The sequence below is a fragment of the Anthonomus grandis genome, chromosome 9, assembly GCF_022605725.1.
Source record: "Anthonomus grandis grandis chromosome 9, icAntGran1.3, whole genome shotgun sequence".
In the NCBI taxonomy this organism is placed as follows: Eukaryota; Metazoa; Arthropoda; class Insecta; order Coleoptera; family Curculionidae; genus Anthonomus; species Anthonomus grandis.
In genome coordinates, this window is record NC_065554.1 from 8826872 (window position 1) to 8832871 (window position 6000).

Genomic DNA, 6000 nt, shown 5'->3' on the forward strand with positions numbered 1-6000 from the left:
CTGTCCAGCTATAATTTTTGTTAAAAAAAATTGTAAATTTACAATCTAACAACCCTTAATACCTATATAGGCAAATCTATTATTGACATTTTACAAAGCCCTTACAGTTTCTAATAGTATCTAATAGAGTTTAATGTTTGATTGTTTAAAATTTTAATTTAAAATTAAATAATTTATAAGCCACGGATTTAAATAAAATTTTTAGAGAATATGTTATGACACTTAATAATGATAGAAATTTCTAATGTTAAACATAATTTATCAACAAGGATTAAAATCCCGCATTTTGAACAATTCCTAATGTCCTGTGCGAAGTTTTAATTATATCCGGTTTATTATTTGTCCGGTAGTCCTGTTCTTTTCAACCCGTTAGATGAAGATTTTTTTTTAAATTAAGAATCAACGTGTGGTCATGGCCAATAATCTAAATACAAAAAGGGATCTGACGAGTGGTTACCCGATGATAGCCATCATGATAAGCAGACGAGGCAGTCCACTGTACCTGGCGATGACTTGTATTATTCCGGAGATATAAGTACTAATTACTGAGGCTGATCTGATAAGCACCTCATTTGTACAGAAATGTTAATAATGCGTTAATTGGACAAAGGAAGCAGCGAAAGACATCGATTTAGTTTGGTACATTGGATGTGCGGTTATGTGTTTTTTTTTTTGTTAACTTTTATAGTAAATTTAGGATTTGATAATAGTAAGTTTACGATTTTTTTAAAATTTATAAAATATAAAAAAATATTCAAACACTATTTTGACATTTTAGGTCTTTTCTTTCCGTTATTTATGTAAACGATCCTCCATACTTCAAATTCAAAATACCTTACTTGGCTATAAAAAGAAAAATAAATCTTGCTAAAAGAATGGTGACAAAACTAAAAAAAAAAGATATAAAAATAGGCGAAAAATTTGGATTAAGAAAAGAAAGAAACAACAATAAAAAGGCGCTGGGCAAGGGAAGACTGATTTGCAGCGCCTAAGACGGCCTTCGGGAACACTGAGAGACTCTCGTGTGCACGTTTTGCATTTCAAAAATTTATATTTTAAAAACCTCTGCGTTTTATTAAGATTCTTTTTTATTTTTTTTACAGAATCAACTGAATTGTAGTAACTGTAGACTGTATTGAGTAATGGTATTGATAAAATAGAATCAGCTCCGCCACCTTCCTTCTATGCGCTAAACTGTCCAAGCTTCTAGTTATCTCTGGATGTTCTATAAAATGTATAGCTCTTTTTTAAATGGAATCAAGCAGGTGAAAAGTGTATTTGGGTTCAGAGCTCCATATGTGAGAGTTATATTCAAGAGATGGACCAATCTGAGCCTTATAAAGCAATAACAGCTGTTGCAGTGTAAACAGCCTTTTCATTTTAAAAAGAGCCCCAAGCTTTTGAGAAGTCGCTTTAGCTATTGTCAATATTGATCTTAATATATATTACTTGTAACCTCCACACCTAACTGACTGAATGCAAACTGACGAAGTCAGCGGCAAAATAAATCTAAACATAATAAAGCTTAAGTTTTAGCTGCATTATATTAAACTCAATCAGATTGCACTCATCTTACTTCAAAATGATGTTCAGGTTGGTATTAGTAGTTGTTATCTGGTGACGCCTATGGCACTGGGTGTCAGCTGAAGTCATCTGGTTGGGAGACTTGACGGAAGACTAATCATCAAGAAAGCTGTAAATTGAATTAGAAGTCTTGTCGAGAAGGTCGTTGATAGATAACAGGAAGAGGGTCGGGGACAAGATGCATCCAGAGATGAGGGATGAGCATAAGGGATACCAGCATTTATTTGTGACCTCTGCGAGGTATGTTCATCAACGACAACGTGGATAGATCGGTTATCGGTTTTGATAACTTTATGCGTAAAAAGATACATGGCCGATAGATACATTCGCCTATTTGACATATTGAAAATTTGTTTGTCTTTCTGATATGTGATGTCGCAAACCGCATGCACGAGTTCTGTAACTGTCAAATTTTTCTACCATATGCACCAGAAATAGAATTAGGATAAACAACATCTCCATAATTAAAGAGCGAAATTACAAGGGATTCGCAAAGTAAATATTTCATTTTTGAGGAAAGATATTATTTTAAGTATGAAATACTTCTTAATATCTCAAAGTCGTTGTATTTTATTTGTCGTATTGATAGTACCATAAAATGGTTTATGATCTTATGGAAAAGGTACTCATAATATTATTGAGCTAGGGAGATCAAGAGTTGAACTTACATTACAAGGTTACATCATAGGGTACTTTACTATTCTAAGAAAAGGATTTGTTATAAACAAACATATATAGAGGGTGTCGAGAGTGTTTTGAGTTAAAATTTCCCAGCCACCTAGAAGCATCTAGTTAATTCTTAGGCTAGATCTAGGCTGGATCTAGATTTTCCGTCTAGCGATTATAAATGATAATATTATCAAGAACACATTTGAACGACATTAGTTTGGTTTTAAAATTTATCTGAAATTTAAATTTTAAGGGTGAAAAGAATAGAAGTATGCTTAATCTGTATCTAAAAATAATATTCAATTATTATTAAAAAATATCTAATTAAGGAACATGAGGGATCAAAGATTGCTGCTGACTAACTGTCTGAACTCATTGAAAGATAAGTTAAATATATTACATAAGTTTTTAAAAATAACTTATTGAATCTTGCTCTTGGTTCGATGTAAGCGATCTAGAGTAATCAGTAAACTTGCACGCACCCTTATCATTAAGTAAATGAGAGTGGAAACGGTTCAAAAAAAATTGATAGTCGGAATCCCTATTGGAGTAGATACCATCCTTTCGTAAAAAATTCTTAAACTTATTCTCAACGTTAAGCAGATTTAAGTCTGGTAAGTAGCAATAGTAGTTACAATTTAACCAATGCACCAAAAAGAACTTCTTTACTAGATATGTTAGTAAACCAGTTGTTGATCTTATGATAAAATCAAGAGTTTATAAGATATATCTAAAAACTAAGCTTTTCATCGGTTATAACCCTTAAGTCCCGGACCAGTCATAATTTGCAATAGGTGTTATGGGACTATGCACAGTGCATACTTAATTAACATGGTTCAAAACGGAGTAGACAGCTTTTTATACATTTGTATGTTTAGAGGTATTTAATAACGCATTCATCAATCAAAGATTATAGACTAACTTATGTAATTTTCGTGAAAGAAAAGTCTAGTCTATCCCATTAAAGGCTTTGGGAAAATCTGTGTATATAACATCCAACTGCTGCGACTCATACGCAGATTAAAGAAAGTTTTTTGACCATCTTAATAGTTTACAGGCGTTGGCCTGAAGTCCTGAAGATGATGCGGAACAAATGTGGTATTTCGGAACAAATGTGGTATTTTCTGCCATAAAAGTATGTGTCCCTAAATATTAGGAGCAGTGAGATTACTTACATAAAGTAAAAAAATATGGTCAAAAAGTGCCAGCAATTCAAGAAGCAATGATTACATCTACTAATACTAGTAGAGCAATACTTCTGAGTAAGTTCTGAGCAAACATTTTAGTAGAAAAAACTATCTTGATCAGCTTAGTTTTTATATTAAAAAAAGGAGATATAGTATAACTTCAAGTTAGACTTAATGCTAAAATTTAATATTAATATTTAGCAGGCTGTTATCGAGATGTTCTATGTTGCATTGGACTTCATTGGACAAATTAAGTCTTTTTTGTTGGATAGAGTCAAATAATTTCGAGTTGTATTAAGCCATCCTCAAGACGCTAGATCACTAGATACAAAATAACATACAGATTTTTTCGTATTTTTTTATATTCTAGTTTTTTGATTACTGTCAGATATCTATTAAAATATCTTATTTTTTTACCAAAAATGCTTTTTATGGATAAAAGAAGACTTCTATTTTCAGATTTATAGATGCAATAAGGTTCAAGCGTTGACATATGGAGGTTATTATGGAATACATAGACATTTATTAAAGTATATGTATTTTACGCATCAAAGTTTACCCCATATACATTTAAAGTTTAAGCTTAATTATTGTGAAAAATGGAAAAAGACACACTCTTAAGTATATCATGTTCTAATCAATTTTAATGTTTGAAACTAAATGTTGGTAAAAAGGGTAAGTGAGGTTAAGTAGAGGATTAGTGAATTAGAAAATCCTCAAATATGCAATTATAAAAGAAAAACAAAAAAAACTTATTCACATATTTAAAGGAATTATGAACTTAAAGCTTATTATACAGGGTGAGTCGGGAGGAACGCACCAGTCCAGCAAGTCCGCAAGTCCAAATGAGTATTGTACACGTAAAAATAATAAAAAAAAACTCATCTTTTCCTGTTCTCATTTGTTCTTAAATAATTTTATTTATTTACATCTAAATATTGAGTGTAAAGGAAAAAGACAATAAAAAATATTTATGATATAACTCAAAAACTATCGATAGAGGAAAAGAAGAGCTCCATATAAAAAAAAGATCTTAATTAGAAAAAATTACTTTTTGAATAGCTGCAACACTACAGGTAAAAATATCACATCGAACTTAAAGCAAAATTATATGTGTTGCATGCTCTACGCAGTGGAGAAAATTTATTGATGCTTGTTCAAAATCTTGATAGAATAAATAGTTTTTCACTTCTTATCACAAATGCTGTAGGTACCGATTGATTGGTCCGTTTTGTTGTTCTGACGTATGTTAGTGTCAGTGTGTTTGATGCATTTATTTTTTAGTTATAAGTATTAGAACTATTTTTTTATCTAATATTTGGTTGAAGAGTTTCCAGGAGCATGGATTGGTCGCGGTAGTTCTATTAGTTGGCCCCCAAGATCTCTAGACCTGACACCACTGAACTATTGTTTGTAGAGCTTGTTTAAAAATGAGGCATATAAAGTCGATACTCGGGAGAACCTAATTTGACGCATTAGAAATGCGGATGTGTTTGTTTCAAAGAAAGATATGAATCATTTAGAAAAGCAACAAGGATCTTTTGCAGACCAAAGTAGAATGTGTTTAGTGGTTAATGGCGGTATTTTTGTGTTTAACAGTGCTATAATTAAAACCATGCTAATGTAGGAAATTTTGCTTGTTTGTAATTACACTACATTTTGAAAACAAATGAAAATCGCATAAGAATATTTGGGGTTTTTAAAATTATTTTCACGTGTACAAAACTGACAATTGCAGACCCATATCAATCGTCCAAATTATATCTAAAATTTTAAAATGGCATTTAAAATAAAAATAAATAACTACTTTGAATGAAATAGTTTATTTAATCCTAGTCAGTTTGGCTTAAGATCCTTAATGTCAACCACAATGGCAATAAATAAGCTTTTTGAAATTTTAAATTCAGGCTTTAAATATGGAGAATACACGGGTGCCTTATTTTTCGACGACACAACTGTCACCAGGAAAAGTAAGACACTGAGCGATTTGGAAGCAATCATGAGGGAGATAGAGTCAAAGGTTGCAGAATGGTTTATTACTAATCAATTAAATCTTAATCGTTCTGAAACAGAACTGCTTTATTTTTCCTTACGTTCTGGCTCAGCTTTAGATTAGAGTGCAAGAGCCGTAAAATCTCTTGGTGTTCATGTTGACACGAAACTTCAGCGGAATGTACATACTAATTAACTATATGAAAAAATGGCTTCTCGTGTGTATGCACTGAGAACTTTGGTTGACGTAGTTTCTAAAAATGCACTTGCAACTGCATACTATACATGCTTTGAATTGAGGCTTGTCTATGCTCTTCTAGCTTGGGGCCACTCACCAAATATTAAAAGAATTTTTAGTCTTCAACGAAAGGCTATAAGAATGATTGCAAAAATTCATTATAGAGTAGACTGCAGACAATCTTTTATTAACCTAAATATCTTAACGGTCCCCTGTCTTTACATATGTTAGTTCCTATGCTCTGTAAAAAATAACCTAACTTCATATGATACTCACAGAGATATTCATGAGCATTTCACTAAAAAAAGAAATACCTTATGCACCTAATTT